Source organism: Bufo bufo, chromosome 5 (assembly GCF_905171765.1).
Source record: "Bufo bufo chromosome 5, aBufBuf1.1, whole genome shotgun sequence".
Classification (NCBI taxonomy): Eukaryota; Metazoa; Chordata; class Amphibia; order Anura; family Bufonidae; genus Bufo; species Bufo bufo.
Window position 1 is genome coordinate 399,819,427 of NC_053393.1, and position 27,957 is coordinate 399,847,383.

Below are 27,957 nucleotides of genomic sequence, written 5' to 3' on the forward strand. Positions count from 1 at the left end.
GCACACATACAACACTTCAATGCTTTAATGAGCCTGACACTGAACATGGTTATTAAATACCCTCTAGGAAACTTGAATTTAATCTAATTTCAACCTACACTTGCCCCTTGTTACAGTAGTGGCTGCAGTCTGTTACACTTAACTTACCTGGTGGGCCAGACCCACCTCCCACTGTCACTTTCTAGGTGGGCCCGGCTGTCATGTCCGTTCTATCTCTACATGCAGGCTGTACCAGGCTCCTGCTCTGGTTCTTAAAGGGCTAATGCATGCCCCCAATCTTCACCAGCCAATGGCTGGCAACCTTGGGGTATTTCAGGCACCTTCCCCAGTGGAATGGAGCCTTAGCAATAGGTTTCCTAGTGTTATAAGTTCTTGCAAAGGTGTTCCATTCTGTTGTCTGCTGTGTACTGACCTCTGCCTGTTTACCATATTCTGACCCTCAGCTGCCTGACCTGTGCCTGTTACACGTATTGCTTCTACGCTGCCTGCTCTGAATTTGGACTCATTACCATATTGCACGACCCCCATGGGACAGCTGAAGAGAACGCAGGTCTTGCACAAGCATCGTAGCCCCTACAAACAGCTGATCGGAGGGGGTGCCAAAAGTCAGATTGCCAGCAATCTGAAATTGATGACCTATTCTTAGAATAGGCCATCAAGTTCATGAAACCAGAATACCTTTTTTAGTATACTGGTTGAACTTTAAAAGTGTGTCTAAGATGAAATTGCAACCTAACCTGTCCTACTTGTTGGGTGTTGGCCTACTGCAGTCGTCTAAGATTTTTCTAAATTACGTTTAGTGGTTGTTCTATTACTTAATATACTTACTTTTAGAAAAAATTTGCACAAGCCAAACACTAGCTACTGCAGTGACGTGGCGACCATAGGGACATCACTACAGTGGGCAATGTCTAGCTGGCCCACTCTTGTGACATGCTGTCCCTATGCACAACACGTCATCAGGCCGGGGTAGAAACAGAGATGTGGTGAGTAACCCTGGCTGGTGAGGAATTCTAAGGGTAAGCATATTGAGATTTTTTTTTATTTTATCCTTGAGTAAGTAAATGCTTGGAGTTTTTATCCTACACAAAACCTCTTTGAAGTTCACAAAAATCTTCAGCCCCTATTATCATTATGCGACCGAATGCATTTACAGAAGGTAAATGATTGGTACTAGAACTTGTAGCAAATTAGAGTTATATTTGAAAAACGAAGGAAGAGAATTTGTATAAAGGTTCCTTCATCTCTGATACCTTTCAGAATAAAACGCAAACTCTGAACAAGGTACCTGTTAAATGGTACCGACTTCCAACAGATGGATGAGTCTTAAAAGATTGAACTCATTCAACTGGAGAAAAATTCAACATCTGACAAGACCAAAAAGGCACATATGAATAAAAAATGAACTCACATTCTGACTAGACGGCCTTAATTATTTCCTTGCTCTCCACACACATGCATATGCATGCAAACATGTCTTACACAATCAATGACAGAACAATTTATCACAGATAACACTACAACATATGGTGAAAATAGTGTCTAGCTGAATCTGAAGGGAATTTTTTTTAAAAATAGGCCTAAATATAAGCACCATTTATAACGCAGCCAGTGTGAGATATCGCCATTCCATTTTATATGGGAAAAGAATTAGAAAATAAAATCATACAAACGTACAGGGCCTTGAGCTAAATGTTACATAGCAATATATCTGAGGCTCCTCTTTGTAATCTAAACACGTCCAAGTCCTTTGGCATCCTGAATAATCTATGCATATGCCTTTGTAGCTGAGGTAACTACATACAATAAAGTTGGGAAACCATTGTGTTTAAGAAATAAAAAAATAAAATGAAATAAAAGCCATACAGCCAGGCATTACATCATCTTTATCTGAATTTCGGAGAACATAGCGATTATTTGTAGTCCCTGATATAAAAGGGAGGAGAATACAGTTTAAATGAATAGAACCATCTGCAGCTGGAGAAATGTAGCGGCTGGTCCACGGCAGCTCTGTCTTGCATCTCTCCTATATCTCTTTTATTTGACATCAGACCATAATTATAAAATATGGTATTTCAATTTAAATGTTACAAATCTGGAAGAACATTTTGAAGTCAGGAAAATCTAAAATGAACCTTTAAGCTGAAACAGACATCTCAACAGAAATAAGTTCTCTAGTTGTGGATTCACACACAGCTTTTTTACACAGTAGGGTCTATTCACATGTCCGCAAAATGGGTCCGCATCCGTTCCGCAATTTTGCGGAACGGGTGCGGAACCATTCATTTTCAATGGGGCCGCAAAAGATGCGTACAGCACCCAATGTGCTGTCCGCATCCGCATTTCTGTTCCACGGCCCCGCAATAAAATAGAACATGTCCTATAGTGATGGACGAACATCGGCCGGGACGGTTCGTGAACGCGCGTTCACGATCAAATGTTCGCGAACCTCGCATTCGCGGCTGGGCCCCATTGACTTTAATGGCAGGCGGCGAACCTGAATACTTACTAGAAGTGCACAAATAGTCCCACAACATGGACAGTGACATACCAGAGGGATAATTGGCAAAAATTCCCACAAAAAATACGTATTTTAATCAGGGGCCATTTTTATGCATCTTAAATGGAAACACTCAAAAATGTGCCCTGGTGGAGCCTAGAAAATTTTTATTTTAGGCCACGGGAGTACAGGCCCCAAAAATTAACTAAATAACTTGTGATGATGTGGCTGGAGGTACATTTGGCGGTCACTGGATAAAAATTTTACTGTAGGCCACTGGAGTACAGGCCCCAAAAATTAAGCATTCACCTGACAGAAAAGAACTTGTGATTATGTGGCTGGAGGTACATTAGGCGTTCACTGGATAACATTTTTACTGTAGGCCAGTATAGGCCCAAAAATTAGGCATTCACCTGACAGAAAAGAACTTGTGATTATGTGGCTGGAGATACATTAGGCAGTCACTGGATAAAAATTTGACTGTAGGCCACTGGAGTACAGGCCCCAAAAATTAAGCATTCACTTGACAGATAAGGCCTTTTATGCCGCTGTATATACATAAGACAAGGACCATTCTTTGTTCTGGGTGGCGGCGGATATGTGTGGGCTGGCATGAGGAAATTCAATAACACGTGGTGGTCACAGGTGTTGAATTCCTCCGAGATCCATGCCTCATTCATTTTTAGAAATGTGAGGTAGTCCACACTGTTGTGAGCTAGGTGAGTGCGCTTATCGGTCACAATCCCCCCTGCTCCGCTGAACGTCCTTTCGGACAGGACATTAGACGAGGGGCAAGCCAAGAGTTCCATAGCAAATTGTGCCAGCCTTGGCCACAGGTCAAGCCTGCACACCCAGTAGTCCAGGGGTTCCTCGCTTCTCAGAGCGTCCACATCGGCAGTTAACCCGATGTAGTCGGACACCTGTCGGTCTAGGCATTCCCTGAGGCTGGATCCGGAGGGCGGCTGTCGAAGGGTTGGCTGCAAGAATGATCTCATATCCAAAGTGACCAACACATCTTCGAGTCCTCGTCTTGCAGGCGCGGTAGAATTGTTACCGGCACCTGTTTAGCTGTGGGTGGAAATTCCTCTGCCAGTGCCCGCAACGGCAGAATTCAGCATCTCTCGCAGCAAGGCCTGGAAATGCTGCATTCTGCCACCCCTCTGTGATGCTGGTAACATGTCCGCCATTTTGTGTTTGGACCGGGGGTCTAAGTATGTTGCCACCCAGTACTGGTCCTTGCCCTATATGCTTTTTATACGGGGGTCCCTCTTCAAACACTGGAGCATGAAGGCCCCCATTTGCGCCTTGGCTCCTGCTCATCGCCCAGGAGAATATCGTCCTCTGTCTCCTCCCCCCAGCCACGGACAACACCAGGGATCCCCCGACAGTCCCCGACAAATCCTGCTCTTCTTGCTCCTCCTCCTCCTCCCAGCCACCATCCTCCTCTTCAGACTCTTGCTGACTTGTCTCAGATGGAGTAGCCCTCACTGGGAATTCATTTAGGATTGCCACTTCCTCATCTTCCAGCTCCTGCTCCTCGACAGCTTGATCAATGACATGACGCAAGGCACACTCCAGAAAGAAAGCGTAAGGTACGATGTCACTGATGGCGCCCTGGCTGCGACTCCCCAGTTTGGTGATCTTATCAAATGGCCGCAGTAGTTTGCGTGCATCACGCATGAGCAGCCACTGGCACAGTGAAAAGAAACCAAGCTCCCCAGAACCTGTCCTGCTGCAGAGTTCGTACAGGTAGTCGTTAACAGCACGTTGCTGCTGGAGCAGCCTAACAAGCATATACAAGGTGGAGTTCCAGTGCGTCGGGCTGTCATAAATCAGACGTCTGACGGGCAAGTGGTGTCGCCGCTGAACGTCAGCAAGGCTAACCATGGCCGTGTAAGATATTCTAAAATGGGCAGAGATTTTCCTGGCCTGCCGCAAGACGTCCTGGACCCCGGGGTATTAGGCAACGAATCGCTGCATGACTAAGTTCAGGACACGTGCCGTGCACGGCACGTGTGTCATTTTGCCCTGTTTCAGCGCACTCAGCAGATTGGCACCATTGTCGCACACCATTTTACCAACTGTCAAATTGAGCGTAGTTAGCCACTGATCAGCTTGTGACCGCAGAGCTGAAAGCAGTGCAGGACCGGTGTGACTCTTGGCTTCCAGGCATAACAGCCCCAGCACAGCATGGCAACGTCTCGCCTGGGACGTTGAATAGATTCTGGGGAGCTTGGGGACGCAGTGGAAGAGGCAGTAGCAGTGGAAAAGGAGGAGTCAGCCGAGGAGGAGACGGAGGATGGAGTAGGAGGAGGAGAATAAGAGGCAGGCCTGCATGCAATCCTTGCTGGTAACATCAAATCCACACGGGAGCCATAGGTTACATGCTTGACGGCCGTCAGAAGGTTCAGTAAAAGTCATGTACCTTCCCTGCCTGTGTTTGCTAGACCACATGTCTGTGGTCAGATGTATCTTGGCACCAACACTGTGGCCATATAGCTGAACGTGGCCATATAGCTCTGGGACGCCCTTCTGGGAGAAATACTTCCTTCTGGTGACCTTCCATTGCAGTGTGCCAGTGGCCACAAATTTTCTAAAGGCTTCCGAGTCCACCAGTTTATATGGCAGTAGTTGGCGGGCTAGCAGTTCCGACAAGCCAGCAGTCAGCCGTTGGGCAAGAGGGTTATCCAGCGTCATCAACTTTTTACACTCGAACATTTGGTCCACGGAAGCCTGCCTTTTGCCAGATGAACGCGACGACAGCACGGTGGAAGGTGGAGTGGAGGACAAATGGGAGGAGAGAGGAGAAGGAGAAGAGGCAGGACGTGGAGCGCCGGGAGTGTGGTTTTGTGGGTTCTGACGACGTTGCTCGCACTGGGCTTGGTGATGGGACGCCAGGTGCGGTCGTCCCTAGGTGAGTGTTGGGCTTACCGCGACTTATGCGTTGACAGCACAGGCTGCAGATGGCAACACTGATGTCAGCAGCTGACATGTTAAAAAAATCCCACACTGCAGAGCCATGTGCCGGCATCCTGGGAGCACCAGAAGTAACCGTGCATGGTGGCTCTCTCCAGAAACATTAGCAGTCTGCTTTTTGCCTACTGTGCCCTGTGAGCTCTGCCTGCTTCTGCTCCCTCTCTGCTGCTCCATCTCTCCCTCTGAACTCCCCTCCTCTTCCTCTCTTGTGGGAACCCACGTGACGTCCATCGACATGTCATCATCGTCACCTTCACCACCACTGACATTTGAGATCTCGGAGTAGGCAGGAACAGCGGGGACCTCCCTCCTTGGGCTGATCTGGGTACTGTCGTCAGACCGCTGGGTGGCGGCCGTTGCTACCTCCTCTTCCTCATCCTATGTCAAGAATGGCTGCGCATCGGTAAGGTCTGGGAATGGATGGGAAAATAATTCCTCTGACTCGAGTGGAGGGGCTATGGTGGTGGTGGTGTATTTGGGGGTGCACACAGCAGAGAGGGAGGAGGGTGCAGATACAGAGGATAAGGAGGGTGCAGAAGGCTGAGTGAGCCACTCAACCAACTCTGGTGCGCCCTTTGAAGTAATCGCACACGCCTTTTCCAACTTCCCACTTAGGCTCCGGCCTGGTGTACCTGCCCAACCCCTACCACCCCTGCGGAACGGCCTGCCTCTTCCTCTGCCTGTCATTTTCAAAATGACCCTGTGCCTAAGTCCCTAGAGAAGAGCAGTATTTGTGGAAGCAGGTATATCGCAGACCTCAATCAATATTTGATGGAAGCAGGTATATCAAACCCCATAATCAGTATTTTGTGAAAGCAGGTATATCACAGGCCTCAATCCATATTTGGTGGAAGCAGGTATATCAAACCCCTTAATCAGTATTTTGTGGAAGCGGGTATATCGCAGGCCTCAATCAGTATTTTGTGGAGGCAGGTATATCAAACCCCTTAATCAGTATTTTGTGGAAGCAGATATATCAAACTCCTTAATCAGTACTTTGTGGAAGCAGTCGGCCTCAATCAATATTTGGTAGAAACAGGTATATCAAACCCCTTAATCAGTATTTTGTGGAAGCAGGTATATCGCAGCCCTCAATCAGTATTTTGTGGAAGCAGGCATATCAAACCCCTTCATCAGTATTTTGTGGAAGCAGGTACAGTCAGGTCCATAAATATTGGGACATCGACACAATTGTAACATTTTTGGCTCTATACACCACCAAAATGGATTTGAAATGAAACAAACAAGATGTGCTTTAACTGCAGACTGTCAGCTTTAATTTTAGGATATTTACATCCAAATCAGGTGAACGGTGTAGGAATTACAACAGTTTGCATATGTGCCTCCCACTTGTTAAGGAACCAAAAGTAATGGGACAGAATAATAATCATAAATCAAACTTTCACTTTTTAATACTTGGTTGCAAATCCTTTGCTGTCAATTACAGCCTGAAGTCTGGAAAGCATAGACATCACCAGACGCTGGGTTCCATCCCTGGTGATGCTCTGCCAGGCCCCTACTGCAACTGTCTTCAGTTCTTGCGTGTTCTTGGGGCATTTTCCCCAAGAACAAGACCTGACTGTATATCGCACCCCTCAATCAATATTTGGTGGAGGCAGGTATATCGAACCGCTTAATCAGTATTTTGTGGAAGCAGGTATATCAAACCCCTCAATAATTTTTTTTGCCACAACAGTTATATCACACCACCCTGTTTATTTGGGGCAACAGGTATATCGCAGCCCTCAATCAATATTTTGTGGAGGAAGGTTTACCCCACCCCAATTTTTTGGGGGGGCAACAGGTATATCACACACGTTGCAATTAGTTGTTCCAATAGCGTTTGTCCCTCTATATAGCTGCAGTATCGCAGCAGAACCGCACACAACTGCTGCACAATACAAATGCATTATAATATACTTTCTATGTATCTTTGACTCGGATACTCCAACTGTATTGAAATGCATATTCAACTGCACTTTTCAATACAACTTGTGGGGACTCGCTGTGGTAGACAGGATTAGCGGACGAAGTATAGCGGCAACAACAAGTTCTTTGGATCAAACAGTGCAGTGTTTTATTCACACTTTAGGCAAGTGACAAAGCAAGCAGTCATAAACAAGCAAAATGTCACCTTGCAGTGTTGGAGGTACTTCACACCAGGGCCGGCCTTTGGGGTGTGCGGGCTGTGCGCACTGCGCCACCAATGTTTATTATACTGGGGTGTTGGGGGGGGGGGCGCACTGCACCACCAATGTTTATTATACTGGGGTGTTGGGGGGGGGGCGCACTGCGCCACCAATGTTTATTATACTGGGGTGTTGGGGGGGGCGCACTGCGCCACCAATGTTTATTATACTGGGGTGTTGGGGGGGGCCCACTGCGCCACCAATGTTTATTATACTGGGGTGTTGGGGGGGGCGCACTGCACCACCAATGTTTATTATACTGGGGTGTTGGGGGGGGCGCACTGCGCCACCAATGTTTATTATACTGGGGTGTTGGGGGGGGGGGCGCACTGTGCCACCAATGTTTATTATACTGGGGTGTTGGGGGGGCGCACTGCGCCACCAATGTTTATTATACTGGGGTGTTGGGGGGGGCGCACTGCACCACCAATGTTTATTATACTGGGGTGTTGGGGGGGGGCGCACTGCGCCACCAATGTTTATTATACTGGGGTGTTGGGGGGGCGCACTGCGCCACCAATGTTTATTATACTGGGGTGTTGGGGGGGCGCACTGCACCACCAATGTTTATTATACTGGGGTGTTGGGGGGGGCGCACTGCGCCACCAATGTTTATTATACTGGGGTGTTGGGGGGGGCGCACTGCACCACCAATGTTTATTATATTGGGGGGGCGCACTGCGCACAACGATGGGTTAGGGAAATTTCACAGCAGAGTGCGCATGCGCTGGGAGCCTCGCCGGCGTATAGGGTAGGGAAAAATTATGGGCCAGTGCACAGGTGCGGTGATCGGATGGATGTTCTCAGCTGGACACCGGCCAACACTGCGCATGCGCTGGGAGCCTCACCAGCGGTTAGGGTAGGGAAAAAGCACTGGCCCGTACGTAATTTTTCCCTTCCCTAACCGCTGGTGAGGCTCCTGGCGCATGCGCACTCTGCTGTGAAACTTCCCTAACCTGTCGTTGTGCGCCTGCGCGGCGCTGCACACCTCCTCACGTCATGTCCGGTGCGACTGGAAGTGACGAGGGTAGGGAAATCTCACGAAGTAGGGAAGTATAACATTACACCGGCCTTTGGGGTGTGTGGGCTGGTAACTACTTGGTTGGATAGTCAGCCAGCCTATGCCATGATGCCAGCAACAAGCAGTGTTTTTTTTTTTTTTTTTTTTGGGGGGGGGGGCGCCACAAGGTTAGCTCGCACAGGGCGCCTGAACACCTAAGGCCGGCCCTGCTTCACACCATGTGGCAATTCTGCCTCAGAGAGTCCTTGCTGACAGCAGCACCAACCTATTTTCACGCCAAACAGGTAGCAAGCCTTCATCCAGACACCAGGCTCCCAGATCCCAACACAGAGCCTCTGCCAGACTCTGCTTCCACACTCTCCAGGATCCCACTCTTCACCATCTCTCACTCAGAGGTTTCTTTAAGGCCTCATGCACACGACCGTGGTGTGTTTTGCGGTCCGCAAATCGTGGAGCCGCAAAACACGGATGGCGTCTGTGCGCGTTCCACAATTTGCGGAACGGCACAGACAGCCTTTAATATCAATGCCTATTCTTGTCCGCAAAGCGTGGACAAGACTAGGACACGGAACGGAGCAACGGATGTGGACAGCACAGAGAGTGCTGTCCGCATCTTTTGCGGCCCCATTGAAGTGAATGGGTCCGCATCCGAGCTGCCAAAACGGCGGCTCGGATGCGGACCAAAACAACGGCCGTGTGCATGAGGCCTTATTCTCAGGTGATTGTGGCACCTGGTATTGCCTCAGGCTTGGCAACTGATGGGGAAGATATGGAAAATCCTGACATACACCTCCCCTAACAGCCATGAGGCCTGTCACTGCCTCACAAACTATATACAAAAACTGAAATGTGGAAATACAAAAAACATTTGGAATAAATATTAAAGGGAGTCTGTCAGCAGTTCTGACCTTGCTAAACTGCTAACAGAACTAGGTATGAGCTGGGAATAGAACTACTGTACAAAGCACAAACTTAGCTTTTGTCGAGTAGTATGAATATGATATTTTATTCAGCAAGGTTCTTCTCCTGTGCGTGCACTGGAAGTGAAGCTTCACAGCGAGCTGTTCTCTGCTCTCTGCATCGTGCTGCTTCACAGCTCCTGAGCTCTGATTGACAGTTGTAGCATCCCACCAAGGAGACCACTAAGCAGAGGGGCAGGGCTGTGACCAGCTCCGTGCAGAGAGTTTGCCCCCAGTGCATTTATATTTGCAGAATAAAATTTAATATTAACACTAATTCTAATAATAAAAGCTCCACAAAAGATATTGATCAGCTCTCTCCAGCCACAACTAGTACTGTCGGCAGTTTAGTATGGTCAAAACTGCTGACAAGAGTTTGAGAGGGTGGCCCAACATTAATTAAATGTTACCTTTGTAATTTTACAAAAATGCTGTGGTTGTGAGGTATTTTCTTAATTTCCTTATAATGATGGCCCCTGGTGTTTAATCTGTATAGCAATGTGCACGTCCACCTACTGAGCTGGATGACCCTGATCGCACATGCTCTGTTTCATCCTTCAAGTGCCAACAGCTATATCTACTGTTAGAAGCTGTGACAGTTACAGGGAAAGAGCTGCATTAGAAAGGACATGCCCCCTGAGCTCTGATATGTAGAGAGCTGCAGCAGAAAGGACACACCCCTTAGCTGCCAAACTGAAGAAAATCTAGCAGAGCAATGAATGTAGAGATCTCTGGATCCATGTGAGGTACAGGGCTGGTTCTAGCTTTGTTATGAAGAGAGTGGCATGTTCTATATGATGCCCGATTTAATTTTTACATCAATCATGGGATAAACCCTTTAGGTCTATATTAATACATGGGATGCCTTCAACGCCAAAAAGTGTCATGTAATGACAATAGTGCAAAAATAGACATTAATATGATTCTTAACAATCTGTCAACAAAAACAAAAAACAGCCATAAATGAAAGAGAAAAACGGTGAAGCCGTAATCTTCTAATAAAGCTTTTAGCCGATTTATGTGGGAAAAGAATGGAATACAAAAACTGTCAAGAGAGCTCATTATTTCACAGTAACATCGCCAAAATCCTTTTGTACGTGCTGATAAACAAGAAAATTACATACAGGCACTAAATGGCAAATGAGTTATAAATTCAAATAACTAGTGCAAAATCAATATATTTAAAATAATTAAGCATGCCAATTAATACCTTTTGCCCAAGCTTCCTTTCTAACCATTGGCAACTATAAAAAATGTATTGCTGCACAAATTATAACATTACACACAGCCATTTAAAGCATTTCAAATCTAAAACTGATTGAAGTTTAGCAGTAGGGATAAAAAAAAATCATTGTAATAATGGCCTGCACTGAATATTTTATGGAAATCAGAGTCATTTATTAACTGTAAGCTCTGTATGTAAGCAAGAAAGCTAATGTGACCATAAACATTTTTAATGTGATTTACCATGGAGGCTGCCTCATAAAAATGCAAAATCAAATTAAAAATAAAATGTAAAAATCTTTGCCTCATTAAATTCCATGGATTGCTGTGAGGGATAGAGAAGGACACACGAGTTTATGATTTGCTGTCAATAATATAATTTGCTGGAAAGGGAGGAAAAAAAGAAAAAAGAAAAGGAAAATGCTGATGATATTAACAAAAGGTATATTTCAATTTAAAAAATTAAGACGAAAAACAACAATCTCTGTTTAATAAAAAATCCATAAAGTCAATGGCATCTGTCATGACTAATGCTTTGGAAATAAGAAAATGCAAACTAATTTCCTTCACTGTGTTCATCTACAGGACCATTGCCTTTTGCAACGGGTGTGGATATCAGTTATTAGCGCTCACATAATTAGTTATTACACTAGTCTCTGCAAGAAGCCACCAGAAGAAAATTAAAGGAACATGAAACAAATTGAGGATAAACGTCTGTCTGCTTGATTTTCTACATGCTCAGGAAAGAGAAAGAAGTTTTGGAGAAATATTTCAAGAACGCAGAGCTTAATTTCCTTCTGATTTCTTCCATTTTGGCTGACAGATCGCTGAGGGTTGGCGTTTTGCCAAAGGGGCAGGGCTTACATTACTTGTCCCCCACATGCAAAAAGAGCAGCGGGGAACGCTCTTCCTTTAGCCAACTGTCACATGAGGAAGGGGAAATAGCTGAGAGAACGTTATATATTTCTTATTCCAGATTGAAGTATGGTAATAAGTAAAAACAAGTAACAGGATTAGGAGGTTAAGGGAAAAATTACAGGGGATTTTCAATTTTTTTTCCTGTTTAGTGTTTTATTAAGGAGGAAACTGATTATCTGGTTTTGAGAGTCATGATTAGTGTCATATAGATTGGTACCTTACACTAGTGACTTGTGGAGACTTAGGGTACGGCCACACAGTCAAGTTTCTGCAGTTTTGAGGCCATAATCAAGAGTGAATTCAAAAAAGGAGAGAAAGTAAGGACAGTTCTGACTTTTCATTTTTGAATCCACTCTTGGTTTTGGCTTCAGAAACCTGATCATGTGGCTGTACCCTTACACCAGTGGTTCTCAAATCCAGTCCTTGAGGATTTTCCACTATCAGCTGGAGTTACAGAAAACCCACTCCATTTATGCCATATGGGACCCCAGATAGCCCAAATTATTAGAGTTGTTTACTGGAGTCCTCACACTAGATAGATGAATTAGAGAACTCTGTGTTGGTCTTTCAAGTAAAGTGAACAATTGTAATTATTATTCTAATTATTTATGAAAGTGTAATTTATTTCATATCCTTTTACATATGAAAAGGGCATCAATACATAATACAAAAAACAGGTACAATAGGTGTGAACCAAACGAGTAACAAACTGGTACAGAAGGAGAGAGGACCCTGCCCACAAGGGCTTACACTCTAAATCAATCATTTTTTTCTGACTTACAAAGTGGCAAGACAGACTTAAACAGTCCAGTACTCACTGTACCTTTCATGTCCCAAACAGGCATAGGAACAACTTTGTTCACTTTGTGCACTTCGTTTAAAGTTTAATAAAAGTTTAAAAAAATAAAATAAACAAAACAATAATATTGAACAAAAAAATATATATAAATATATAACAAATAATTTATAGTCATTTATACAAATATATAAAAAGATAAGCACAATTAGTATTGCCACGTCCCCAATGACACAATCTATCACGGTGTAAATAAAAACTATAGTTTGCCCTGCCAAAATTTAGCCCTCACACAGAAAAATTAAAAAAGTTATGGGTGTCAGAATTAAGAGCAAACAAGCAAACGTATGGAAGTAATAACAATGATAAGGAATAGCTTTTCAGTCAGTGATGCAGCATAAGCCCTACCAGGCAGTGATGGTCTCTCTATAGTGGCGTGCCTGTGGGCCGAGAGACTCCCTCTATTTCCATGCATGCTCTAAGACCTCACCTACCAGCTGTTCTCTCTGTCTCAGTTCTTTGCATTGGGGCACTCAATGATTTCTTTGTACTCCTTACTTTGCAATCCTCAGGGGCCTTATTCTCGGTCAGGAGCACCACTCCACAACACACTCCTTACTTGCTCAAGCCTCTTACTGCACTCACTCTCCTCCTCCTTCCTCCTAGCACTACCTTCCACCTCCCAGACTTCCTGCTTCTCTCGCCACAGCCCTTCCATTGTATTCTAGCACCATCTACTGGACAAGAGGTCCCACTGCAGTCCCTCGTTACACTGTGACAAATGCTGGCCAATCCGATGGCAGCAGGAAGAGTCTTTGACTACCAAATACACAGTGTGCATCAGTTAGTCTTAAGAAGTGCAGCGGCCATCTTGGATGACAGAAGAGGAGCTCGGGAATGAGCAGATCTGCAGCTGAAAAGATGAATAGTTGGACACCATGTATGTAAGTGTTCTATTTGTTCCCCAGTTAATGTGACTTTTTTTTTTTCTTGAACTGGAGCATCGCTTTAACGGCTTATGACAACCATTGTAAATTATTGTAATAAATATATTTATCCAAAATTACCAACATTTACATTGATAAAGAAACCCTGCCAAACAATAAGTGATTGATACATTGTAAAGCATTTTTTACTTCTTCATTGAAGATGTAAGATGTTCATTCAGTATGCCTGTCCATGTTTAGAATGACGGTATAGTTAGGAATCAACTTACCTAGAATGTAGTATCACAGTGCCAATGTGAAGAACTAATTCTGCACCCAATAACATTTTTAGCTTTCAATGTGCAACAGACGCAAGTCTGATCTTACATAGAGATGCCAGGTGTGTGAGATCTGAGATGGCCTTAGAGATTTTCTTTTATACACTTTTTTATTACATGTATATCTAGACTGAGCTTTTTCTTTACTTTGTATTAGCAGGGCCGTATTTACAGCTTATGTTGCCCCAAGCCCTATGCTTGAAATATCCCCATTAAAGAACCATTTACACTTGCGGTTTATCATCATCTGCTAATTTCTGAGCAATCATATTGATAATTTGTCAGTGTCAACAAAGGGACAGATCAACAATAACATTTTTGCTCATCAGTGATCATAAATCGTGATACCATAAAAATAAACATTATTGGCGGGATAAATGATAAATATAAATCTCACTTGGCTAGGTTCTAGTGTGTAAAACACACGCCCTATATCATACTATACTCTGGAATCTGTATAGACAGATTAGTCCTACCCCAAATAATAACAAATACAGTGAGCAAGTATTACCACCATACGTGACTGAATACCATCACCATAGCGTAACTAAATAATACCGCCATACTATCACTGAATAATACCATTATATTGTTACCAAACAAAATACAACCATACCTCCACTAGATAATATGTCATACCATGACCTAATAATACCACTTTACAGTTACTGAAGAGTACCACCATGCCCCCCGTGGCTCAGCATTGTCCTGAATGAGGAACATCTCCACAATACAGCAATGCCATGGATAAACACACAATCGGCTGTACTGGATGAAAAACCTCTTTCCTTGGTGGGCATAACCAGACATGTGCACTGTGCAGCTATCAATGAGCCTCAGCCTTATCTACACAGGGAATGAGACATCATGACTGTGGTCAACCACCACCCTGCTGTGAAATACCAGCTTCAGTCTTGTAAAGCAAGGAACAGAAGCAATGATACCTACACCTGGAATTAAGGGTGGTCATCGATCGATTGGCCAACAGGAATCTCTCCCGACTCCCTCATACGCGTTATGTTCAGCCAACTGTGCATGTCTATTCAATAGGGAAAGAGTAGAAAGCCGCTGCCACACAATGTTAAAGTTCATCCAGTGATATTTCATTGATGATATCATGAACGGCATGAGGAAGAGCTGACAGCTCCACTGACATTACAGAAATGATGACATCTTCCCAGATTTACAAATCATGAAGATGGCATAAGCGGTCTATACCCGAAACAGATTTATCACAGTGGCTCAAGCTAGATGGTAAAACTGGTGCACACTTTTCTATGACTCGATACCAACTATTGGTTGGCTTATTTTGAGACAGAATTTTAGCTGAGAATTTGTGTTGCAATTTTGGCACAAAGTGCCGCATCTTAGGCCCTGCCCCCCTTTCCTGTGAAGCTTAGCCCCTTTCCGCTAAGCCCCACCACCTTGCTGAGCAAGTCGTAAAAAAAGGTGTAGAAACCCTAGAAGCACCAAATTGCACCAATTAGCACCACTTAGACAGATTTTGGTACAGACACATTAGTAAATCTGGGCCACTGTATCAAGCCTGTAGTTTGCTTCCTATATTTGACCGATTGCTCTACAGAAAGACCCAAAAGACTCTTCACTTTCCAAACATGTTTTTAGTTAGCATTTTACCAACATTGGGTAAAAAAGGACAAAGGAAAAAGTTTTGGAAGTACTGATTTAATTATTATGTAGAAATGATGTGATGTACGAATGCATTGAGCAGTTCATGATAAACGCCTATGTTCTCCTAACGGCAAGGTAAGAAATAATCCAATGTCCTGTATTTTCCATCTGATTGTGTAATGTTCAGAACTGCGTTTTCATTTGGCTTTCGATATCCCTTTAGTTTCAAACAAACACAGATCAACCGGTAGCAAGAAAATAATTATTGAGCATATTCTCCGCAATCTATGTAATTTTAGCTGTCATAGAGACCTACAAAATATAAAAATGGAACAGCTATGGTAGCACCGGTGCATGCCAACAACGAGGACAGAGAGGAGATTAGATGGAAAGTTTAAGAAGCAGAACGTAATTTCTTCAGGCGTTTCCTTGTTTGTCCACTTAACCCAATTCAGTACTTTAATCTCTAGTGAAATCCCTGGGTCTATGGTCACTAGCTGATTCATATAGTTAATTGGTTGTGACTGGGACAAAAAATGACACATGATAGAAAGTGAATGCGCCGGCATCAGCATGCATAGTTCCCTCCAGCAACCTGTAACCTTTCTTTGCCTTCCTACATCAAATATAGATGATAAGGCTCTACGATGAAATGGCTGCAGCAGTTTAAATTTCATTATCTGAAGGAAACCAAAGTCGAACAATATTTTCTATGGTGGAAAGAGGTGTCTTGACTCTTGACTCACAACCTGCATGGAATATCATGGTAATGTTTTAGGGGATTTTAAGGACGGTAATTGTTTAGGTAATGGGCAGAACATACCTATTCTGACTCGACTGAGAAGACGATTGTCAGGAAGAAAGCGTTCCTTCTTGGCAAGTGCCTGCTTGTCAGTGAAGGAGACCGCTCCATTTACAGTCAGGTCCATAAATATTGGGACATCGACACAATTCTAACATTTTTGGCTCTATACACCACCACAATGGATTTGAAATGAAATAAACAAGATGTGCTTTAACTGCAGACTGTCAGCTTTAATTTGAGGGTATTTACATCCAAATCAGGTGAACGGTGTAAGAATTACAACAGTTTGCATATGTGCCTCCCACTTGTTATAGGACCAAAAGTAATGGGACAGAATAATAATCATAAATCAAACTTTCACTTTTTAATACTTGGTTGCAAATCCTTTGCAGTCAATTACAGCCTGAAGTCTGGAACGCATAGACATCACTAGACTCTAGGTTTCATCCCTGGTGATTCTCTGCCAGGCCTCTACTGCAACTGTCTTCAGTTCCTGCTTGTTCTTGGGCCATTTTCCCTTCAGTTTTGTCTTCAGCAAGTGAAATGCATGCTCAATCGGATTCAGGTCAGGTGATTGACTTGGCCATCGCATAACATTCCACTTCTTTCCATAAAAAACTCTTTGGTTGCTTTTGCAGTATGCTTTGGGTCATTGTCCATCTGCACTGTGAAGCACCGTCCGATGAGTTCTGAAGCATTTGGCTGAATATGAGCAGATAATATTGCTCAAAACACTTCAGAATTCATCCTGCTGCTTTTGTCAGCAGTCACATCATCAATAAATACAAGAGAACCAGTTCCATTGGCAGCCATACATGCCCACACCATGACACTACCACCACCATGCTTCACTGATGAGGTGGTGTGCTTAGGATCATGAGCAGTTCCTTTTCTTCTTCATACTCTTCTCTTCCCATCACTCTGGTACAAGTTGATCTGGGTCTTATCTGTCCATAGAATGTTGTTCCAGAACTGTGAAGGCTTTTTTAGATGTCGTTTGGCAAACTCTAATCTGGCCTTCCTGTTTTTGAGGCTCATCAATGGTTTACATCTTGTGGTGAACCCTCTGTATTCACTCTGGTGAAGTCTTCTCTTGATTGTTGACTTTGACACACATACACCTACCTCCTGGAGAGTGTTTTTGATCTGGCCAACTGTTGTAAAGTGTGTTTTCTTCACCAGGGAAAGAATTCTTCGGTCATCCACCACAGTTATTTTCCGTGGTCTTCCGGGTCTTTTGGTGTTGCTGAGCTCACCGGTGCGTTCCTTCTTTTTAAGAATGTTCCAAGCAGTTGTTTTGGCCACGCCTAATGTTTTTGCTATGTCTCTGATGGTTTGTTTGGTTTTTTTCAGCTTAATGATGGCTTGCTTCACTGATAGTGGCAGCTCTTTGGATCTCATCTTGAGAGTTGACAGCAACAGATTCCAAATGCAAATAGCACACTTGAAATGAACACTGGACCTTTTATCTACTCATTGTAATTGGTATAATGAGGGAATAACACACACCTGGCCATGGAACAGCTGAGAAGCCAATTGTCCCATTACTTTTGGTCCCTCAACAAGTGGGAGGCACATATGCAAACTGTTGTAATTCCTACACCGTTCACCTGATTTGGATGTAAATACCCTCAAATTAAAGCCGACAGTCTGCAGTTAAAGCACATCTTGTTTGTTTCATTTCAAATCCATTGTGGTGGTGTATAGAGCCAAAAATGTTAGAATTGTGTTGATGTCCCAATATTTATGGACCTAACTGTACATGTGTGGGAAGGAGCGATCCCCACAGTATGGGGAGGAGCGATCCCTAATGCCACTGCTTGTCCCTATATATAATTATTGTTTTCCGGCGGCAGAGGCTGTTTAGACGGCACGATCTTCTGACGGCAAATGATGATTTAGGTGACTGCACAAACGATCATATTACCCGATGAACGAGCATTTCGGCACCTTTAAACAGGCAGATTATTGCTAACGAGCGTTCCTATGAACAGTTGTTAGTGATGATCTGCCCAATGTTCAGCCAGTGTAAAGGGGTCTTTAGTGATGGGCAGAGCATTCAATGCAACATTACTATGAATGGAAAAAAGGATTTGATGTAGACTAGAATACATTGAGCAATGCTGGAATACTATGGCTGAGATCCTTGTGTTTATGTCGGGGGTAGGGACACACTGGGGTTAATTTTTTTTTACATTGATTTTAAAGTGAAAAATTTAAAGAAATATAGTGACTGGAATAAGCACATCTAGAAAGACCAGACATAACTAAGCAATCTCGGTATTGCAGGAAATATATCATCTCATGAGAGGTATTAAAGGGGTTTTGTCACCTCGGCAAATGGCATTTATCATGTAGAGAAAGTTAATACAATGCACTTACTAATGTATTGTGATTGTCCATATTGTCTCCTTTGCTGGCTGGATTCATTTTTCCATCACATTATGCACTGCTCGTTTCCATGGTTATGACCCCCCTGCAATCCATCAGTGGTGGTCGTGCTTGCACACTATAGGAAAAAGCACCGTCCTATGTGAGCTCCCACTGTCCTAGCTACTAGAGAGGTCAGTGCTTTTTTCCTATAGTGTGCAAGCACCACCGCTGATGGATTGCAGGGTGGCCGTAACCATGGAAAGGAGCAGTGCATAATGTGATGGAAAAATGAATCCAGCCAGCAAAGGAGGCAATATGGATAAACTTTCTGTACATGATAAATGCCACTTGCTGAAGTGACACAACCCCTTTAACACCAAAAAAATCCACATACAGTACCACGGACTAAAGTCAATGAACTGATCTGCTCCCATTTCTCATCGGGACATACTAAAAATATGAAGCAGACCACTCCTTAAAAACCATACTACTGGTGCCCAATCGCCACAACTAAAGCGGTTATCTCATTGCCAAGCAACTATTAGGCCGCTTTCACACAGTCAGCGCTTGATCTGCGATTTCCATCAGTGAACCTGGGCCGAAACCAGTGTGAAGCCTACACAAAGTTAAGGTATAATGGAAAGATTTGCCCCCGTTCTGTATTTTTGACCCGCTGCTGATTTCTGGCTCACCATAATCACTGATCAAACACCGACCAAAGCGGCCTTAGAAAGAATACAGTAGATATTACCAGACCGGTCTTAAAATTCTAATTAGACAATTTCTTTATAATAAAGAGAGTGACACGCCAAAGAGCGTGAGATGTCAGCAGAATCATTGCTGAAACATGTAGCTCTGTTGGGCCCTGCCTCTAGGCCAGTGTTCCTCAGCTCCAGTCCTCAGGACCCACCTGCCGGTCATGTTTTCAGGATTTCCTTAGTATTGAGCAGGTGACAGAATTGGTGTCCATGTATCAGGACTTACCACAGGTCTTCATTCTGTGGGATATTCTCAAATCATGACCGGCAGGTGGGCCCTGAGGACTGGAGCCGAGGAACTCTGCTCTAGGGTATGCACACTGAGCCAAGTTTACTTGTCTTTTGGCTTCCAGCACATGCGTAGATGTAGCCACATCTAGAACCCCAGGCTTCACTGCACATGCCAGGGAAGCAGGAAGCTACTCAGCGTGGAAGAGATTTCAGAAGTGATTCTGCTGACGTCGGACCCTCTTTGGAATGTCAATCACACCCCAGTGGGACTGCATGACCAGCGAGACACATGACTCCACAAAGATGACTAGTTTGGGGTAATTATTTCCGTATAGGTAATATGTGTTTCTGCAGCATATCTGCACCAAAATCTGCAATGTCTAATTCCGGTTTTTGGTGCAGTTTTGATACGGTTTTGCCATAGATCTCACCCTTCCATTGAAAATGGTGATATCTGCAGCTAAAAACACAAACTTAATTTACGTTGAAATCCGCACGGCAGGTCAATTTTTTGCATGGAAAAAACCTGCAAAGTGCACATGAGATTTGTACAATCTCATACACTTTGCTAGTACTGTAATATGCTGTGGTTTTTCCGCACGGGAATCCGCATGGAAAAAAACGCACGTATTTCTCACTGTGCAGGTGGTCTAAGGCCTCCTGCACACGACCATGTCCGTTTTACCCCAGGATGACCTCTCAGACAAGCGCCTGGGTCACAGCTTTCTAGGATTTTGTGAATGTCATAAAGGAAGACGTATGATATTAGGATTAACGTTCTGCAATGCATCTACATTACTTCAGCACTATACACATGGTTGTATTCAGAAGTACATGGAAATACATTTTTAGAAAGAATTTCAATACACATCATAAATGGGATCCTTGCTGCCGCAACCTACTGGCCTAGAACAGATCAGCCCACGTCAGGCCGCTCATGATTTATGGTAGAGAACGTCTCATTATTAACCGTTTCAGAGTGGAGGGTTGTTGTTTACACTACATTTAACTTACAGCAGTTTAACGATGAGCAATTCCCTGGAGAATAATAATCTGTGTTTTCTAACATCCTCATTTACAATACAGAATGATATTGTCAGTACGAATGCAGATCAATCTTCTTTAAAGGGACACTTCCATCAAAAAGGGGTATTTTTTTACTTATTTTTTAAACTCAACATATTAAATAAAATATGTTCAGAATATTTTTCTTTTAAATTTCAGTAGTACTATCCATTGAAAATTAAATATGAAATATTGTCATTCTGTAGCGGCCAACACAAATGATAAAAACTCCCATACAGATTGGTAATACATTGCCAGTTTACTGCTGCTGTGAGGGGAAGATGTTATCTGAAAGGTCATCTTCACGATAATAGTAGGCATAGAAATGGGATAACAGTATGACTGGTCTAATGTTGTCTTGATAAGCCTAGATAAAGATGTCCACAGAAGAGCATTGCATTGATTAGAGTAATAGGTGATGCTCAAATTAAGTCACTACAGGGGGCTCTCAATGGTCGCAGTGATGGATTGACTGAGAAGATCCAGCAAAGCTGTTTGCCATGCTAAAAGTCCAATCAAAGGGGGGGAAGTTAACCACTTCCCTACCGCTGTATGGCTATATACATCAGCAGTACGATCTTTAAAGATGGCACCTGCTCCTGAGTGGAGTAGGTAAGATAGCCGCCGGGCTTCTCCCGTTTTAAACACTAGATACTAGACTAAACAGTAGACACCCAGAGGCAATGTCTGCGATCGGTGATACTGCCAATTGCAGACATTTAACCCCTCATATGACATGGTCAGTTGTGCACTCGGAGACTGGGCAAGACGTTTCTTCTCTGTAATTGCCTTGGTCTTTCTGCCTCGATACAGCTGGTGGCAGTTGAAGGAAGGAACTGAGCATGTGCGTCCACCTCAGTGAATGGGACAGAGAAATTAGAAAAAGAACAGCAGGTGGCACTATACAACTAGATTTTATTGAATATCTCAGTGGCTATACTACATTTTTAAATGCATGCAATTTATTACAAAAGTACTAAGATCCAGCTGTTGGTTTGAAAACTGTAGAATATTTTTCAGGCAACCCCTATAATGTAAATATATAATATACTGTATACAAAGTACTATACTACCTAGAGTAGAGTAGTATAGACATAAACAGTAATATACCTAAGAATAGGCTTGGACCTATGCATGAAAATATTCTGTTCTATTACACTCTACCTAACATTAGCTAAAAAAAGAGAACACGCTTTAACTTCTAGATACTACTGTACATAAGGTTCAATGTAAAAGTGTCACTTCCAGCAAATAATAAAATACTGTACATGCTATTTCTCTTCTTGATGAGAAAATGTAAATGATTAATCATCAGCCCACAGAGCTCATGTGTGGTGAGATGTGCAATATTCACCGCCTACAGCACTTTGCAAAAAATATATCAGATGGACACATCATTGCAATGTCAAAATAATGCAGGTCTAATAAAGAAGAAATGGTACTGGTAGTTTTGTATACAAATCGTATATATTGAACCATGCAAAGCTCTGCAAGTGATGAGGTTCCCGCTGTCTGCTGCTTATCTGTAAGGCTACTTTCACACTCACGTTTTGTGCGGATCCGTCATGGACGGATCCATTCAGATAATGTAACCGTTCAGAACGGATCCGTTTGTATTATCTTTAACATAGCCATGATGGATCCGTCTTGAACACCATTGAAATTCAATGGAGGACGGATCCGTTTTCTATTGTGTCATATTGTGTCATAGAAAACGGATCTGTCCCCATTGACTTACATTGTTTGTCAGAACGAATCCGTTTGGCTCAGTTTCATCAGACGGACACCAAAATGCTGCAAGCAGCGTTTTGGTGTCGACCTCCAAAGCGGAATGGAGACGGAGCGGAGGCAAACTGATGCATTCTGAAGGGATTCTTTTCCATTCAGAATGCATTAGGGCAAAACTGATCCGTTTTGGACCGCTAGTGAGAGCCCTGAAAGGATCTCACAAACGGAAAGCCAAAACGCCAGTGTGAAAGTAGCCTAAGCTGTATAATTTGAATACATGAAACAATGTAATATATAGTACTATGCACAAGTTTCAGGCAGGTGTGGAAAAAATTCTGTAAAGTAAAAAATAAATAAAAAATATACGTTATTTATGAACAAAATGTAAAGTGAATGAACAAAAGGGAAATCTAAATCAAATCAATATTTGGGTGTGACAACCCATTATCTTTAAAACAGCATCATTTCTTCTAGATACAGTTGCCCACAGATTTTGAAGGAACTCATCAAAGAGGTTGTTCCAAACATCTTGAAGTAGCAACCTCCGTTCTTCTGTTGATGTAGGCCTGCTCAAATCCCTTTGTCTCTTCATGTAATCCTAGACTCAATTATGTTGGAATCAGTACTTGGTGGAGGGCATATCATCATGCCGATGAATGCATTTTCTTCTTTACACTGAAGATAGTTCAAAATACATGGCAGACAAGGCAGTTATACTGCATCAGGCTCTTTTGAAGAAGCACAAAGAAACGGCAACGTTGAGGACCGTAGACGTAGTGGGCAGCAAATGAAAGATGCATCATGCTTACTTCCCTTTAAAATTAGAAGATGTCTAGCAGTGCCATCAGCTCAGAGCTGGCAGAAACCAGTGGGACCCTGGTACATCTACTGTTCAGAGAAGTGGCCAGAGAATTACAGGCAAAAAGCCATACTTCTGACGAGGAAACAAGGCCAAGCAAATTAACTTTGCATGAAAACACAGGAACTGAAAAAATATGGCAACATGTGCCCTCACAATTTTCAATATGTGTCTGTAACAGACAAAGGGCTGGAGAGTGGTACCAAAATGAGTATCTGCAGGCAACAGTGATGCATGGTGAAGGTCCTTGCAAGTTTGAGGCTGAATTTCAGCAGAGTTGGGGATTTAGTCAGGATTAATGTTGTTCTCCATGCAGTATCATCATACAGCACCACCAAGGAGGCATCTGATTGACTCCAAGTTTATTCTGCAGCAGGAAAGCAACCCCAAATATCCAGCCAATTTTATTAAGAACTATCTTCAGCCTAAAGAAGAACAATGAGTCCTGGAAGTATGTCTGGGATTACATGAAGATACAGAAGGATTTGAGCAAGCCTAAGATCTTATGACAGTTCTCCAAGATGTTGGGAACAACCTCCCTGATGAGTTCTTTCATAAACTGTGTTCAAGTGTACCTAGAAGAATTCATGCTGTTTTGAAGGCAAAGGGTGGTCACACCAAATATTGATTTGATTTAGATTTCTCTTTTTCTCTTTGCATTTTGTTAATTGATAAAAATAAAAAAAAACTATTAACACTTCTGGTTTTGAATGCATTCTTACTTTGCAGCATTTTTTTTCACACCTGCATAAAACTTTTGCACAATGCTGTATTTTATCATGGAAAAGTCTCATCTTCCTCAGGTTTTGGTAAACTATTATTTCACCTCTCCTTGGCTTTAGGATATTTAGTAGCCTCCTAAGGATCCTTTACATAGGCAGATAAGAAGAACCAATTAACAATATAGAAAATCATTTAGACTAGATTTTACATGTTACAATAATAGTGTTTTTGTGTTAATGTGATCGTTCATGCAATAGTTTGTCTTGCACTCAAATATCCCCACCATGTGAATTCAGGAAATAGGGCAGTGATGGCTAACCTCCAGCACTCCAGCTGTGGGGAAATTACGACTCCCAACATGCTCTATTCATTTCTATGTTCTGAGAACAGCCAAGCAAGGGGACATCTTGGGAGTCGTAGTCTTACCACAGCTGGAGTGTCGGAGGTTAGCCATCACAGAAATAGGGTACAGTGGTCCCTCAAGTTACAATATTAATTGGTTCCAGGTAAACCATTGCATGTTGAAACCATTGTAAGTTGAGTAATTGGTTCCAAAGCCCCAAAATGTGATCAAAGAGAAGAGAAAATGAAGATTTAAGAAAAATAAGCAGATAAAACAAGTCCTTACATATAACAGTCAGAAATAGATGCTAACTAGCAACTAATACAGCTATTGTACCAGAGAAGTGGACAAGATTGGTTGGATCTGAGTCTGAGACATTGTATGTTGAGTCTAGTTTCAACTTACGATGGGTCAGAAAAGACCATTGTATGTTGAAAATATTGTATCCTGAGGCCATTGTATCTTGAGGGATCACTGTATACTTATGGTCTTCGCTATTTTCCCAGTTTCCTACTCTTCAGTACGGGGCATTTAATTTTCCCATTTCACTAACTACTCATTGCTAACTACTGCATACATATTATCTAGGGCATGGAAGTATAATCTGGTACATAGCAATGCTTTACTCACCAACTGTACATTATGGGTTAATACAAATAATAGTCTTATTTCATGCCACATTTATTCCTATAGAAAAAAATTGTGTAAGTCTAGTGAATCAAAAAAAAAAAAAAAAACCTGAGAAGCCTGATGGTGGCAGCTTTTAATTAAACACATAAAATGTAGAAAAAACTACCCTGGTACGTTTGATGCCATCACCCATGCAAACATTTGTTCCTGCTTCAGGGGATGGGTCTGTTGCTATATGCAATGGTACACTTAATTTTCAGAGCGACACATTATAAAGTAAGAGATAAGCAAAATTGTGCCTCTACATACAGAAAGTGTTAGACTTCACCTTCCATTACTTGCTGAGACAGTTTAATGCCTGAAGAGCTGCTGAGCCTGTAACTAAGAATCACAATAGTTTGTGTTTTACAGCTTGATCTATCCTCCAGACCAAGGCAGCCTGCTCCGGAGAGGTCACTTGTTGTTTTATCAAGGACACTGGCTGTAAAAAGAAATTAGCAGGAGGTGTACGTTACTAGATCAGAACGTTTCTATCCGACAAAGGCAAAGCAACTGTTTTCTACATTTTCTATTTTAACTGTTTCCATTCACACTAATGGCTTTCTGTAGTTTTGCAAGCAACTGAAAACAACAAAGAGAATGTGTCATCAGAATATGACCTATAGTTTAAACTCAGTTTTTATGTTTAACTTTTTTTTTAAAGAATTTAGAGTGACGTTATTTTCAATTTTTCATGTAGGAATAGGCGCCACTTCGTGGTCTGTACAGATCGCTTTTATGCAGTTATCTGCTAAGAAGGTTGATCCTGCTGCTTACTAAGTGATGACCCAATTTCAGAATAGGCCATCAATTGCTGATTGGCAGAGGTCCGATATCCTGCACCTCCGCCCTGTCAACAGAAGTCAGAGCCATCAACCTTGTAGTGGAGGGAGCTTGATATTACAGCACTGCTCCCATCGAAATCAATGGGAGCAGCGCTGTGGTAACTACCTCCATCCACTACAAGGTTCATGGTGCTGTGTATTTCCGGTGCCAAGTTCTTGCGACAGAGCTATACCCAAACAAGTGATTGGAAGGGGTGCGAGGTGTCCCCCCTCCCAATCAGCCTGTGGTGGTATATCCTAAAAATAGGCCATCTCTTAGTAAAGGCTGGACAATCCCTTTAACAAATATATGACATGAACTAATACACAAATAAATCAAATTATATACGGCTACATCTTCCTACCCAAGATTACTGAACAGTGCCTAGCATACAACACCTTCAAAAATGGAACTCACCAGAGCAGCAAGGATTTCAGCTCTGAAGCCTGCAAATTGTGAATGCAGCTATGGGCAATAATATAGGCTGTACTCAGGATTAGTAATGTATTTTCCAGGTTCTCTTTCTTTACATGCATTAATTAATGATATTTGTAATGTTTTTTTGCCGCTGCCAGCCCAGGTTACCTTGCTGTTACATTGGTATTTATCCGACAGGTTTACGCATGATGGATAACTACTTTAATTTGGACCAAAGTTGATAGGGTACAGAAGCACCATAAACGTCTGCCTTAGGCTACTGTAATTTGCAGTTATGGGTTATGTCAGAAAGGGATAATTTATAGCATATTCTAAGTAATGATGCATTTACCATTTGTAAAAAAATAAATAAAAAATGGACGTGCAATTATTGTAACTAGAGAAACGGCTGAAATTGAAACGTCTAGCTGTATGCAAACCACAATTTGTTTTTTTTCCCCAGCTATACATGAATTCCCTTCAGCATCATTTGTTTTCTTAACCACTACCTGATAAGGAGAGCAGAGCAGGAATATCTTAATGATATCTTCATAGGATGGATACTGTTACATCAATGAAAAGCTAGTTGGTAGAAGCAAATAAGAAGTAGGCAACAATTCACAGCGGAGACTTAATATCACTCTTCCAGATTGCTACCATGCCTCTACCGGGAAGAAGTTGCCTCCAGGAACTCTGGAGTGTGATTATTCTCCACAGCAATTGGCTAATCGGAGTTCTCACTTTCTCTGCTCTCAGAGGATCACATTTTGTATCGAAGCAGAATCGCAATGCTAGGATGTGTCTTCTAGGATGAGTTGGCACACTCTGAATAGACCAAGCAGATTTTTGAAGACAGATCCAAACAGTGACAAATTGATTCTGTCAAAGTATTTTCCAAGAAGGGCGTGCAAGCCAAACACAACTATCTGCCAAAACTAAAATTATGAAGTCCTATAATTACAGCCATATTGGGGAAAAAAACCTTTGTTGAGCACCTGTAAAATAGTGTTCACAAAGGCAACCAAATAATAGTATAACAAAAGTACAAAGCATGAAACTACCACTGTATAGTAGGGAAGGGATGCAAATGAGCTCTTGACAAGCTTTGCCTCTAATGCCACCAGATGTCAGGCAGCTATCCTATAAGTCAGTGTTCCAACCTTTAAATAAGCCTTGAGACATGACTTGGATATTAAATAAGCCAGCACCTCATCTGCAGACAGCTGTTTCAGGGTGATTGCCCCTCATCAGTGCAGAGCAGAGAGTACTGGCTTAACTGGGTGTGAGAGGCCTAAGTCAGGATTTGCGGGGGGGGGGGGAGGGGGGGCGGTACTATCTCATCTTGGGGAGAGAGCGCTTTACTTGGCATGAGGATACTTATAGGCCATACATGCTCTATGTATGACCTATACGTCTCCTCACTCTAAGAGAGATAGTACCCCCCCCCCCCAAATACTGTATAGTAAGGCATCATAGCAACCCTACTTATAAAAGGTGTTCTCATCAGTTCACAAGACTGCAGCCCCAGGAAAAGTGCAGTGCAAGCTTTCTGCTTTTTTTGTGTGCAGCACCTAAAACTGGTAAAATACATTACACATATAGAGTAAAAAACAGTAATGGTAAACCTTCGATATTCTGTCAGAATACCAGTTCCTAGTGATGGGAATACAGTACAAATAAGT

At 42.8% G+C, this 27,957-nt stretch overlaps 1 protein-coding gene and 1 long non-coding RNA gene across 3 annotated transcripts in view; both read right to left on the reverse strand.

Annotated features, from left to right (window-relative positions):
- DCDC2 (doublecortin domain containing 2) overlaps positions 1-27,957 on the reverse strand; it is a 135,965-nt gene that overhangs the window by 16,412 nt on the left and 91,596 nt on the right. The window lies entirely within an intron of this gene.
- Positions 10,364-26,754, reverse strand: LOC121001700. The gene is made up of 3 exons (XR_005779115.1): positions 26,745-26,754; positions 19,645-19,655; positions 10,364-10,489 (listed from the first exon to the last, which is right to left on the reverse strand). It is a non-coding gene; the product is annotated as an uncharacterized LOC121001700 (long non-coding RNA).